This window comes from Rhipicephalus microplus, chromosome 1, assembly GCF_043290135.1.
Source record: "Rhipicephalus microplus isolate Deutch F79 chromosome 1, USDA_Rmic, whole genome shotgun sequence".
Classification (NCBI taxonomy): Eukaryota; Metazoa; Arthropoda; class Arachnida; order Ixodida; family Ixodidae; genus Rhipicephalus; species Rhipicephalus microplus.
The window spans coordinates 150,613,033-150,628,064 of record NC_134700.1 but is presented as its reverse complement, the minus strand read 5'-3'; the positions used below and the strand labels follow the sequence as shown (position 1 = coordinate 150,628,064).

The following is a 15,032-nucleotide window of genomic DNA, read 5'->3' as shown; positions in this document are numbered from 1 at the left end:
CTGACTTATTTTTCAGTAAGACAGAACTCAATCAGCACAAAAAAGGAACTTTTTATTGCACGTTTTGTATAAAAAGACATACACGTAGTGCACTACGCGTATGTCTATTTTGTGACACATGTGAAAGTGCCAATCTATAAAAGCAGCTTTAACTAATAACTGGCATACGGGCATAATTAGCAAACGTTGAACACAGAATATACGAACCAATGCGAAAATCATCAACAATGGTGAGTAGGACACATTTTATTTGACTCAATCACGTTTGTTAGGACGACAGGCACAGAAATTGAGTACCAAACGAGACTGACGTTCAGAGGCACGCAGAAGCTTGAAGCAATTACAAGTTTGTCGAAAAAGAACGTTGCTGGAAACAGTTTTTCGGCAAGATGACTTGTCTTAGTCAGGGCAACAGCATTGCCTTGACGAAGAAAAGCTCATTTGTCGCCCGGCCACGGTGGTCTAGTGACTAAGGTACTCGGCTGCTGACCCGCAAGTCACGGAATCGAATCCCAGCTGCGGCGGCTGCATTTCCGATGGAGACAGAAATGTTATAGGCCAGTGTGCTCAGATTTGGGTGCACATTAAGGAATCCCAGGAGGTCGAAATTTCCGGAGCCCTCCACTACGGCGTCTCTCATAATCATATCGCTGTTTTGGGATGTTAAACCCCACAAATCAATCATAATGGTTCACTTGTCAAAACGTTGACTCCACGACATTTTCTGTAATAATTTTTAGAAGCATTTAGTTCATCACGTGTACTTGAGTGACTCTACCAGAAGTAAAGACTCACAAGTTTTCAAACCACTGCTGCGAGAATTTCATGATCAGGAAGCAAGCTATAATTACTTGACATCATTTGAACTACACGCCGAAATTAAAAGACACTAACACTAAGTAGCCGAGCCAGCTTGAATTCAAGCATTTAAATGAACGCGTTTTCCCGACAAAAGCTTGGCTGCAGTCTTGACCAATAAGTCAAGTGTTACTGCACTTCTATCAGTCCAGTCAGGCTTTCAGAGAACTAGGTTCAATCATGTGTACTCATGCGAAAATTGATACCTCCACAATAATGGTTCCAAATTCTTGTGCTCACCCGTTGCCTTTTGGAAACGCTGAAGAACCTTCGTGGAACTAGAAATATCCGGCTGAGCACATTGCAGAGCCGCGCAAAACATGTGTTGCCCGTTTAAGATATCTTCGATGAATGCGTGGTTGACTTGTCTGCCGTAGCTCACTGTGGCTTTCGTTCTCTGCCCGCCACAAGTTGCTGTCCCGTAGGTGACACACCAACCGAGCAAGATAACAGGGCGATCCAACTTCCAATATCGCTGAGCGAGGGGCGAGAAGCGGAGGCAAGTGCTACGAACGCAAGCCGATCACCTCCCGCGCTTCGCCTGATTTAAAGGTAACGAATTAAGGAAGAAGAAAACAATATATACAAGAGAGAAATTCTTTAACGTAGTATCAAATTCGTCCTATTTGTAGAAACTTGTGAAAGTCAATAAATGCGAACATTCACACCCACCTCATTCCGTTCAACCATATCTTCATCCGGCAACCACTACGAACGTGCATGTTCCTAGAACCCGAAAGTAGTGCTGCGGTCCAGTCACCTCATTTACCTAAAGTCCCTATTCGTGGCGAGATCGGGCTTTAGATGGCAGCCCCGTCCCCGCGCAAGTGTCGGCAGCGCGTTTACAAATACACACAGCGGTGCTTCGTTGCGCGCGGTCTGAGTTGGTTGGCGGATAAAATGCGTATACTACAGTTTACTGTTAGCACCTACGCTGAGTCGGTGCACGACGCCGATGCAACGTTAACGTTTCCCGCGATTAAAGCGCCCTCTGCCTTTCATAGGAAGGCTCACCTTATAGGTGGCTCTTGCACGCTTTCACACTAAATCGCCTTTGCGGCGTTGTTTGTACGGGGTTAGTTTGGGTTCCGCCTGCTACACACTGTAGCGTGACTGAACGACTTATTTACATCTTTGTCACCTGCACACTACAAAAAAAAAATAGAGAAAGAAAGAGCGTAGAAAGCCTGCATATCTGTTCGATTAGTTTTGTACCAGCGTTCACACTTAGTGCACATATCATTTTTTTTTTCTCTTCTTATATTCACCAAGAAATGATAAGACAGTCGATAAGTCTTGTCTGGAAAGCTTTGTGGCTGAAAGTGCTTTGCGCTACACTGCGTTTACCACGTGTACGCACATGTTCTGCACCAGTAAAGATATCAACAACTTTTTTATAAGAGTACAGTATAACGCTTTCATTGATGGATTACGTGCATGAGAGTGCAACAACAAAGACCTGGTTAATGGGACAAGCAGTTTTTTTTTTCATGCATAAAATAACGACTGCCTTCCGTCAGTCACTAACAATGCCACACAAACACTGCAGGTAACGTAAAAAGAAGAAATTTTCAGTAAAATTATACGGAATTACATATAAAGCATGCTATCTGAGTTAATTTTCAACTTCTGGTGCTCTTCAAAACGTTCTTAATCTAAGCACACGGTTGCGCATGGTAACTCTGTTTCAGGCACAGTTTAACCCCTTATTCTAGAACGCTCCTTCACTCAACGCTGCACCTTCACTTGAGAAAGCCGATGGGAGCGCCATTTTCAGGCTGGGAAAGTCACTGCATATCAGCGGTAATTCGCTGCTAATCTTGAGTAGCGCAGCGTCATTTTCAGCCGAGCAGTGGCGCAGTGCTCAATTCTGTCGAGTGAAGGGTGAAAGTCGAGTCGAGGAGCGTTTGTGAATACGGGGGTAAGTACCGATGTGTCACAGTTTATGTGATATAGATATTTCTATGTAGTGGTAGGCCAGATAACACAACTAAGGCTTATCGCATGATCGATAAACTACAGTGCCGTAGCGCGCAAGTGCTTGACCGCCCCGCCGCGGTGGTCTTGTGGCTAAGGTACTCGGCTGCTGACCCGCAGGTCGCGGGTTCAAATCCCGGTGGCGGCGGCTGCATTTCCGATGGAGGCGGAAATGTTGTAGGCCCGTGTGCTCAGATTTGGGCGCACGTTAAAGAACCCCAGGTGGTCGAAATTTCCGGAGCCCTCCACTACGGCGTCTCTCATAATCAAATGGTGGTTTCGGGACGTTAAACCCCACAAATCAATCAAATCAATCGAAGACGATGCCGCTGTTGCTCGCACAGGCTGTCACGTGTGTTCACTTCTCCGATATAAACAGCCAGCCAACGTGGCAAATACTTCATCACGCACTTTACCACACACCTAGATGTTCTCTGACACATACCACAGCTAATGTTGTCACTGTGAGATCAAGATTAAGCTTTCAAATAGAAAAAAAAAAGCTTGCCCCAAGCACCCAGCGCCTGCACCCCACTCAGCCACCGGCGGGAGTGTTTTGCCAACCACCGCCTTGCATGTGTACCGGTGACGTCACGATGTGACGTACCTCGGTAGAGGTCTATACTTTGTAAAAGTACCGCCATGTGCTCCCCCCTCGCCACCACCTCTCCGGCGTGTTTTTTTTTTTTTCACTTGCGACAGTGGCGCCTCCTGTAACGGGCCACGAGCTTGCAGTTTGCTTTCGAGCCGGTGAAAGGAGGAAGCGTCGCAAATGAAAAGAACGCTTTACTTTTCCAAAAGTATAGGGGCTCTACATTTGCCAGCTCCTAACGTTGAAACTGAAAGCACGTTCTCAAGTTCCATTTAAAGGTAAGAAATCCCCCTCTTTAGTTTTTCACATAAAAAGAACGTGCACAAAGTTCAAGAAAATCTCTTTGCAATTTCATGTAGCTCAAAAGAAGATTTCTTTGAATATATTTTGTCAAATAAGGGAAAGAAAGCGTAGAAAATCTGCGGGCTATTTTCTAAAGCTCTTCTTGCTCATCGATACTATTCGGCACGTCGGTGTGCCGAACCAGATGTAATCAAGGGGCTATAATTTAGATTCTGTTGAGTTATCGATTTACCGCGTATAGTTACTGATGCTCCTACTTGGACGTGAGACATTTGACTAGGTGAAGCGACTGAGGATCTACGTTTGTAACTGTTATTAAACAACTGCTTGCCTTTAGAGAGAAATCGACTAACATGCCATTTTCATTGTTCTTCTCAAACAGATATTCACAAGCGTGCTTGCTTACTGTGAAGCCTGACAAAGCTGACCTTGTCTGCAAATAAATTTAGCTCGTGCAGGTGACAGTACTATGTATTGTTAAAAAGGCAATAAACATTTTTCGCGTTATTTTTGTCCACTATTGTATACGCACAATGCATGATCTTTAGAGTCCAGAAAAAGAACTGTTGATCACAGATTGACTTAGTTTGCGCCAACATGTAAAGCAGCTTTATAACATACATTGATATGCAAATGGCACACTAAACAAGCCGTGTATCAAATGTTTTCAATGTGCGTGTCTGCGCTTACATTCAATTGAAGGGCGTCCCCACGACACTCCTTCGATGTTGGGGAAAGGTACCAGGCATCTCAAAGTGCTGGCTTGCACAAAAGAGATTCTACAGAACCACCAGCGGCGTGAAAAACGCTCGAAGCTTCTCGACGCGCTCGTTCGTCCGCGGAAAACTGAGCGTATTTGGTCCCATAAGACATATATACAGGGCGTAGGAATTTGCGCAACGGGCTCTCGTTGTAGCCGAGTTCAAATCAAGCAGTGGGAATATGTTTAAAAGAAGATTGACTGCGCAATTTCTGCTTCCAACTTTTTTATAATAGTTTGCAGCTTTGCGTCTGGCAATGTCGAAATTTAATCGTAAATGATCTACATCATCGTATGATAAACTCATAACGATTTTGCGTCAGTTCGAAACGCTCGCCTAAACAAAATTACAGACTATAGCGCCCTACAGCGTAGCAACGCCTGAGCCAATGTGCGGGCTTCGGTGACAGTGAACGCGCCGTTTGCAAATAAGGGGGATCTGCGGGTGGTGAATAATGAAGCAAAATTGGTGCTTTGAACGTTTCCCCCTCAGGAGAAAAAAAAGAAAGAAGGGCATTACTGGCGTAATCAGCCAATACCACCAGAACAGTACCTAACAGTCGTGAAAGAGGGGCCTTGCCGGGTGCCAGTCTGACCACGACAATGCCTTCTTGACCTTTGCAACGTCACGAGGGGTCCCTGTCTACGTCAAACCACAGAAAATGCCGATGGGACCTGCACACTCGGATGAACACTCACTCTAATTTAAAACCAAATTAAAATATAAGCAACACTCCTCCCAAATAATTGGTCAAACTGGCCCCGCATGCAAGGCTACCAAGCAACACGAGCACCTCGAGTTTCCAAATGTGGTGTCAGGGGCCCTTTAACATATTTTCTTTTCATGGTTTGGCGATCTAGATGTGCCCTACACTGGCATGACTCGCACTTGCGCGTGATCATTTTTAACGTCGCTACCGCTTACGCCGAACATTACTTTAGGGAAATTTTCCCAGCAACATCACTGCAGGCTGAGCCGAGGTTTCTTTTTTTTTTTAATGTTGTTTGAGAATATATACTGTGCGATGGCCTAAAAATATTATCCTACTCTGCTTCGAAATTTTAGTAAGCAAGAAAGAAAGACCGAAATTGCAGAGTTTTCTGTCGCCTTATTATGTACAGTAAATGCACATTATTGTAAACTCGGGTAACTCAAATTATTGATTTATTGAATTGACTCTGATTCGAACTGAAGCCCTGGTTCCGGCACAGCCCGGTGTATATCTGTGGTGAACAACCATACGAGGGGGGGGGGGGGGGCGCTGCACATTTCTCGTCATATATTGAGACATTAACGGCTTACTGTTCACACGAGTTCATGTCGGTGCTTCTTAGCGTATCACTGACTGATCAATTTTTTTTTTCGCTTTTTGAGCTTGCTGAACGTAATTCACGAAATAACCTGCCACAAACGAAGAGGCGCCTAAGTCGCGATAACGAGTCCAGAGGTGGCTACTTTGGGCACGATGTCGCTTAATTCTAGCACCCGCCGGCCAATTAAAACTCCGCTTAGTTTGAGCAATTCTTTAGACTCCTTCGAGTTCGATTTAACGAACTTTTTCTGTACTGTCTAGAGAACTCTAAAAATCAAATTTTCCCGCGCACTATCAGCTTCTGTAACAACGGTAGCGACAAAAAAAAATTGGCAATGGCTGCTGCGCCGCGCGGCGCTCCAGCCATTTCCACACAGAACTGGCTGCTGCGCCGCACGGAAGTGACGTCACGAAAATTGTCATGACATACGTCGTTTCCGATTTAGCGCGTTGTTCGAATTTACCGAATCGGAACGTGGCTCAGCTGGCCAGCAGACGCTCACTTGCTGCTGCTGCTGCTGGAGTACGGCTGGTTGCTGCTTCTGCGAGCTGTCTACAGGCCTTGTTCTGCTACATATTCGCAAGCCTCGAACATCATCTTCATCTAAGCTCAACCGCTTATTTTCACTGCTATTTTATATTTACTAACGTTGTTTATATCCATCCCAATACGTATTTTTGTGATTTTTCGCGTATAGGCTGATTTAGCAGTATCTGTGCGTGGCCCTTTCTTTGGTCATCCGTGTTAACGTGCTTCGTATCTGTGTCGTAGTGCATTTGCGTAGTTGACAGCCGTGTTTTAGACTAAATATTCACTTTCTTGTTTCTTTTTTTTTTCATGGTGTAATTCTGAATTGAAAGTGTGCGCAACATGACGCGTGTGTTAGTAGCGGGCGATTCAATGGTGAAATACGTCGACCAGTATTTTCCATCGTGCCGTGGCTTGTCTGTTAGCGTTGCCGCACACAGAGGAATAAGGATTGAGCACTTGCTCTCAATGATTGCTGACAAGCTGGCCAGTTTTGATGTTGTCATTGTACATGTTAGCACGAACAACACTGTTGACAGTGTCAACATGTGCATGGACAAATATCGCCAGCTCGCTCAGGGAATCATCGAAAGCAATCCCACGTTGCATGTAGCTTTTTCTGCCATTCTTCCTCGGGGGCAGAATCGGTACCGCCAAGGGGAAGAACAGTTGTGTGATGTTTGTCATTTGAATGACCACTAGAGGAATGTGAATGCCGCACTCGCACAGCTTTGCCTGGAGAGGGGCTTCACTATCCTGGATAGTCTTGTGGACAGCTGGCCTGGATTCCTGAGCAGGGATGGTGTCCACCCCAGCCAGCTTGGCAACAAGGTGCTGGCAGACTTCCTGTACCGTGAGGCCTGTGCCTTGTCCACCCAACTAGAGAGGAGACACATCCAACAGTCCTACAAGGAGTCCAAGGCATCTGCATGGAGTGGGTGGGCTCGGCAGGAGCACTTTTCCATCAACTTGGAAGTCGATTTTCCAGCACTTGGTATGCATGCAGTTCAATATTCTCCAGCAGTAGGTGGACTTTCAATATTCTCCAGCAGTAGGGAGCTGCACCAGCTCCTGTCTGGAAAACCAGCAGTGCTCTCATGCAGAGACACGACACTGACCAACTGGCCAGTACCATTCATGGTATTGGCTTTACGCTCGTTGGCGGTGTCCGCGTTCGCTGCAAGGGAAGCAAGGCTTGGTGGACCTGGGACAGCCTGCCTTCCCCCATTTTCCATGGCACAAGTGTACCATGCAAGGGAAACACTGGGGAGAGGCCTATTCAGCCAATGATCCCTAGTCGAGGTGCAAGCACCACTTGTGACAGGAAAATAAGGAGAGCCTCACAGGAGCATGAGAGTGCTCTTGTGCGCTCTTCTGTGGGGGAAGAGGAGGCCAGTGCTGGAAAAGCAGCTGTGCCACAGGCTGTCGGCCAGTGTGGCGACAGTGAGTGGAAACTGGTGCAGTCAAAGAAGAGCCGGCGGAAGGCTGCGGCACTGCACAAGCAAGAACAGAGCTCTAAACTGTGTGCAGACAGTGAAGGCAAAGTTCTTGCTGTGACAGCTGCCAAGTCCATCAGGTCCACTTCACCTATGACAGCAGTTGTGAGCCAGAAACAGATTCAGTCTGCTTCTTCCGCTGTCTGTGGTAGAAAGCCTGAAGGACGAGCCAGTGTCTCGCACAACGTCATTCGTGATAGTTTTAAAAAGGTGCAGCGTGTTCCTAGCAAGCAGTTGAAAGACTGCTCAGTTAGTTCCGCGACTCACTGTGAATCTGTCACGAATGACGCTGTGAACGAGGTTTCTGTCTGCAAAAGCCATCTACCAGCACTGACTCGGGATTGCATGCGAATTGAGCGCGATCCTGGCACAGAGGCTGGTGACCCTATGGAAGCTGGGTGCACTGCAGCTGTGCAGTACAAGTATTGTGAGGCTGCTTTGACATCCAGAAGCAGGCCTGTCAGCCTTGGTGCCCAGGCTATTTGTGTAAACACTGGTGCCAACCCAACCGTCCTCAATAACCCAGTAAATACACTATATGGTGGGGGTAGCAAAGTTTATTTAAATGCAACATTTGATAACTTTCCTTCTTTTAAGAAAAGCTTTGATGAGTGGTGCAGGGAGGGCAGGCATGTAGTCATGATAAATAAGAGTAATAAAAGTCCATTCACATCAGAAGATAAGGACTTCGAGTATATTAGGATTAAATATAGCTGCATTCACGGTCGCACAATAAAGCCCAGGGGGATAGGAAAGCGACCAAAGCAAGCTTACAATGGTACTGGCTGTGAAATGACAGTATCGGTAAGCCTATGTAAATCGCCTACTCTGCACTACAAGATAACTAAACTACAAGCTAAGCATAACCATCCCACAGAATATTATGATTTGTATCCTCAGAAGAGGCTCCTGAATCATGGAGAAAAAGAAGAATTCTTTGACTTAGCTAAATGTAATATTGGCGCAAAGTATTTTAAAAACTTGGTCGAGCAAAAAACTGGTAAGAAGTTAACTACAAAGGACATTAATAATTACAAGCAACGATTTTCTATTCCTATCCGCAATGAGCAGGCTCATGGTGAAATGGTTTTAGAGAAGGTAGAGACCTTGCTAAAAAATAATCCAAACTGGGTTATTCACTATGAAATGAATCAAAATAATAACCTGCAATTCATACTTCTTCAAACAACGCACATGCGTGAGATTTTGAAAAAGTATCCAGAGATTCTATTTATTGATGGAACGTATAAAGTGAATATTGAGGGTTATATTCTTTACTCTATATTAGTTCAAGATGGTCGTGGTCGTGGGAGACCTGTGTGTTATGCCTTCTTACGAAATGAGACGACAAATTGTTGAGCCCATGTTCACAAAGTTTGTAGATTTCAACCCATTTGTTGTGTCTGCTTGCAAAGTAGTGATGATTGATAAAGATCTCAATGAACTGCGCATTTTAACCAATATTCTTCCTAATTCTAACATACTTTTGTGTACGTGGCATGTGTTGCATTGTTTCCAGCAAAAGGTTAATGAAAAAGCTAGACAGCAACGTGATCAGTTGGTTCCTCTCTTAAAAAGCTTAGTTTATTCCCCCACTGAGCAAGACTACTTCGATAAGCTTGCTAACCTCCAAGCTATGACTTGCACAGATTTCATTTCTTACTATATGCATAACTGGAACTTGTGTAAGGAAATGTGGGTACATGCATATCGGCAAGCCCTTCCTACATTTGGTAATAATACTAATAATCGCATTGAGTGCCACAATCAAAAGATTAAAAATTATCTCTCTTCAAGCATGCATTTGGTTCAAGCAATAGAAGCATTGGTAGGTTACATTGATAATGATTCTTTATCTCTACAGTTCTCTAAGCTTAAAGAAATGAAGCTGAACCTAAACATAAATGATTTCAATGACCCATTTCAGCTAGAATTGTCCCGTAATTGCACTTCTGAGGCTACAAGTAAAGTACTAGAGCAGTATGAGAAGTTTAAAAATGTAAGTTATCAAGTCACTTCCACTCCTAATTCTTATGTTGTAGTTTCACCAAGATCACAGTACAGTGTTTCATTGTGCTTGGCTTCTTGCACATGTGCTTTTTATAACCAGTACACTCTGCCTTGTGCACATATTTTAGCAGTGCGTGACTTTACTAAGCAAGATCTTTTCGACAAGGCTTGCACACCAGACAGGTGGTGCAAGGATCATTTCCTGAGTGACAGCTGCACAACCACTAGTGCCACACCAGTGGTAACAAGCAGCATTCAGTCACCACCCTGTGTGAAGCTTGACACTGCACAAGAGAAGTATACTTATGCTTATAAGAGTCTTTGCGAAATGTCAAAAACCGTGGCTAACGTATTATCTAATTGTGGTGAGAAGGAGTTAATGGAAAAACTTTCGTCCTGCGAGGCTTTCTTCAGAAATTTAACCACATTTCCTCGTAACCAAACTTCAGCAGCCATAAAGGCTGCACCAGCTCAGTTAGCACAAACTACTGCCACAAGTTATCTTGGGCATTCTAACAGTACAAAACTTGTGGTACCTTTGGTTAAAGCAAGAAGGGGGCGGCCAAAAAAAGTGAGAGCTGTCAAGCGTAAATTTTTCCCAAATCAAGTAAAAAAGGTAGGCCTTGCAACTGTTAAAGTAGACATGCTAAATGTCTACAAACGGTATTCTCTTTCAGATGCAGATTTAAATGTTCTGGTACAGGGCACCTCCATATCAGATAGCGTAAGCAATGTCGCACAGTATTTAAATCAGAAAAAGTATCCTACTTGTGTCGGCTTTCAAGATGTCTTACTGGGCCGATGTTTACAATTCACTCAAATCAAAGGCCCTTTCGTTCAAATCTTGCATGTTCAGAACCCCAATCATTGGCTTACAGTAACAAATGTTGGTGCGGACAAAAACACAGTCTTCATATATGATTCAATTGATCAAGATACCCCTCCTGACGCTGTTAGGCAAATCTGTCATATTCTATAATTACAATCGCCAACATTAACCATTCAAACAATGAAGGCACAAAACCAGTGCAACACACTTGACTGTGGCTTGTTTGCAATTGCCAACATGTATTATATAGCGTCAGGCAGAAAACCAGAAACTTTGAACCTTAACCAAGTTATGCTACGCAAACATTTGCTGCAATGCATACAGAATGGTATGATCGAAGACTTTCTTCTCATAAACTCCATGGCTGCTCGCGTACAGCCAAGAGATAGTATTTACAAGTTACATTGTGTCTGCCGGCAACCACAATATAGTGGGGTAGTATTGGACATTACTTGTGCAAGTTGTTCAAGAGGATTTCACGGAGCTTGTCTCGGCTCTTTAGCAGCTAACTTGGACAAAAAAGTATTCGTCTGTTCTCAGTCATGTTTGCTGGTTGCCAAGGAAAAGATACATTCTTCTAATTAATAATAGCATTCCATTTTGGTGTAGACATATGGCAAAATTTCTAAGCATTCTTCATGTCTCCTCGTCTAATTTTTGCTTTTCTTTAAAGGGGCACTCACCGGGTTTGGCGATTTTGAGCTGACAAGTGCAATGCGTACATCGGGAGTTTATGGTCACGTCTGCCAAACATAGCAACTCTATGCGATGCGGAAATGGGTCAAATTTCAAAACAAACGCTTCTCCCCCTTTTTTGGGGGGGGGGGGTCGCGCCCCCAGAGAAGGAGGTTATGATGTGCAAGTATGAATCGCCCTACATACACAGCAGTGCAGTGACGTTGGTCCTATATGTATACGACTGTGCTCTGACGCTGCCAACAGTGGCACGTGACATGACGGAAATTATTTAACGTGACATGCGTAGTTAATGTAATTTGTTGCTTGAAGAGATTAATAAAACTTGGGATACATATTGAGACGCAATAGAAGAATGCGTTTGTCTTTTGCATTTTTTCCCCGTGAATTCCAACGAGATGCCGAGCTAATGTGCTGGCGTTTCGCATGCGTTTGTGTCTCCGCGGTTACTGCATCAAGCAGACTCCTGTCCTGGAAAAGAAATTAATGGTCCTGCGCATTCGAGCACTCATTATGCTCATCTTTTCAACCGCATCAAAGCCAGCGTTTCCAAACAATGTCGCAAAAACAGGCAGTAGACGCAATACAATGCTGGTCAACAAAAAAACACCGCTCGCGCGCTCGAGGGTTGGGCTTGTTTGAGCACGTCATGTGCACGTGACCTCTTGGTTGGATGCTGGAGAGGGTAGGAAAGAGATTTGGCTTGTGAAGGCTACACGGGGGAGTGGCAAGGGTTTTGAGCTTGCCTCCTTTCATCCTTGTTTCCTGCTGTTAAAAAAAGAAGAAACTGTTTTCTCAGCTCGTAATGAACCGATTGAAAAACCTTTTGTGGTATAATGCTCTCCGTTAGATACACAACTTCCACAGTTTGTTATGGGACCTGGTGAGTGGCCCTTTAGGGACTGACTTCAGGGATCGAAAGTATGAAGTTAGGCATGTTGGTAATACATAACGGATCACATAGCACAAAAATTTGACCCAGGACAAGAGAAGGAACAAACACGAGTGCTCACTTCCAAGAAGATTTATCTTGAAGAGCAAACACATATATACTCCTGAAATGTGAAAATCAGGCAAATCATTCAAGACGCCCACAACTGCCATGCGCAAATAAATATCTTACATTTTCAAAAAAGACAATTTGACAAAGCCCGAGACATAGTGCTGATGCAGTTCAGCTCTAGTCTACAAATCCTCTTTGCCTCGATAATTTCTCTTGTCATTTTATTTGTTGTTTTTTCTTCCAGCAATAATGATGTCCCGCAAAATCATTTTGCAGCCACACGTGCTGCAATAAACACCCTTGTAACCTCAAGAATGGTCGCAATCGTTTCTTGGCCTTGCACTGTAGCAGGTGTGGCTCCAAACCACTTTTGTGTGACACCATTATCATTGGGAAAAAAAAAACTACAAGAGAAATTGTCGTGGTGAAAAAGATTTGTAGACTAGAGCTGAACTGCATCAGTACTTTCTCTCACTCTGTCTCTAGGGATTTGTCAAAACGAATTGTCTTTGCTGAGGATGTAAGGTTTTCGTGCATGGCAGTTGTGGGCTTTTTGAATGATTTGTCTATTTTTTGCATTTCAAGAGTATATATGTTTGCTCTTCAAGATAAATCTTGTTGGAGGTGAGCACTCGTCTTTGTTCCTTCTCTTGTTCTGGGTCAAATTTTCACATTATGTGATGAGTTAACTTTCTGCATGCACCACCTTATTTTTTTTCCTTGTTGTAAGCTAGTGGTGGAGCGTTAACTAGAAGTACATAAAAACATTGCCAAATGTATGTTACCCCAACGAACCAAATTCCCTTGTTGAGGCAATCCTTTCTGTGGCATTCCTTCTTTATTGACTTCTCATCACGTCAAACCTCACACCTGTCTCTTTCATAAAAGTTCTAGAACTAGTTCTTGCTTTGTTTTGTTTTTTTGCCAAAAGTAGAAAACTTCCCTTTGTTGAGCAAATTTTCCTGAACTAAAATATATTCATATCTAATGCACGGAATAAAAAATAAAAAACAAGAAAATTTATAGGCTGATCACTAAATGTCAATTGAATAAGGATTTCGGAAATACTACCATGAATGGCACACAGCAAATACTCATGCATGCAGCCTTTTAGGATGTGCAGCTGTAAACTGCAAACAAAAAGTATCAGATATTGTATATGATTTGCTTTTTTTTCTTTTCAGCAACAGTAACTTGCCCTTTAAGAGAAAAATATGAATATAAAATTTTCAAAAATAGTCATTTTTGAAAACCTGTCAATATATCAAAATGGTTTAGTTGATTCATGATTATGCAAGCAGTTCTTGCATGCCTGTGGCACTGGGATTGTTAATGTAGGCAGGCTGAGTTTGTAATGCTCTAAAGCCTCAGCATTTTAGTGTTATATTACAATATAACATTCAAATATTTTATGAATGCAACTATGAAATTTGCTCACAATGAGTTTGCTACAAATTAAGCAACCAAAGTCTGTGTATATATTGCCCACATTAAGGTCACACTGCCACAAGTCTCTAGGCGGAGCCTGACCGCTACAGAGTGCGTTCTTGGGTGGCGGATAGAGAAAAGTCTTGCAATGAAGTGATGCTAAGCAGCTTCTATTAATAAACAAGACTGGCACTTGTGCCCGCGGACCAACAGGCAGAAAATACATATGACAACAGGAGTCTTTTCACTGCTGTGGTGGGCAAGTTGAAAGTTTCAGGTGCCATTTTTTAAACTCTTTGATTTATCTGTTGTTTTTTTCGTCTGTTTTCTTCATCTTGTACAGGTCCAGTACATTGTGGACTCACCCTGTTGTCAAGTCATCAGGAAGTTGGATGATGCTGTCTTCTTCTAGCTAAATTATGCAAGTACTAAGAAGGGGATCAGAATTCTATTTTGTAGCAGTTATTTTACAAATAAATGTTAGTAAAATTTTTCTTGGTTGTAGTAGTGTCATTGTGTACTCACGGACCATAACATTACATAAGACAGGAATTCAAGTGCACAGCAAAAAAGTGCTGCTATGAGCACCTGTTATCAACATCAGCTGGTCATTCTTAATTTTGGTCTTTTATTTATCGCACATCGAGTAGCCGCAATTGCTTGGTTTACAGGCTGAGAGAAAATTTAGCTCCCTTTCTTACACGCCAAAGGTTGCTGGCAGTGAAACAGCGTTGTCAGCATTTTGATAGATACTTTGAAAATGAACGTGAAAACGACGGAGGGACAAGACAAAGGCGAAGTACTGAGTCTTTCTAATCTCGTGTCTCCGTCGTGTTCGTGGGCGTTTTCCAAAAATGCATAGTTTCCAACTCGACCTTACTGATATATTGTGAAAACTTTATGAAAACATGAATCCCCGAAGTTAAGTATAAAAATTTCACATAGAATGCATCACTTCTAGCGTCAACAGTTGAGCTATTACAAAACTTTGATAAGTCGCAAGGCACGTAAAAGCAAGTATGGTCAAGCTTCACTGCCTTGTGAAAGCACTGCGGTAAAGCCAGCGTGAGCAGAAGAGCATTACATGATACGAAATGAACGCATGCACAGGCCACTTGTGCATCAAACAAAAATAAGCATTTGCGACTGCTCAGGCCAAGTATGCATCTTGGCACGTCCGTTTCAGGCAAACAAAAGGACAAATACCAAACTATGATCAAGCTTCACTGCATGGAAAA

The 15,032-nt window shown here is 43.4% G+C and overlaps 1 long non-coding RNA gene across 1 annotated transcript; it reads left to right on the top strand.

The window, feature by feature from the left end:
* The first annotated feature begins 7,194 nt into the window (after positions 1–7,194).
* Positions 7,195–14,287, top strand: LOC142800406 (uncharacterized). Its single transcript, XR_012893925.1, has 2 exons — positions 7,195–7,326; positions 14,138–14,287. It is a non-coding gene; the product is annotated as an uncharacterized LOC142800406 (long non-coding RNA).
* The last annotated feature ends 745 nt before the right edge of the window (positions 14,288–15,032 follow it).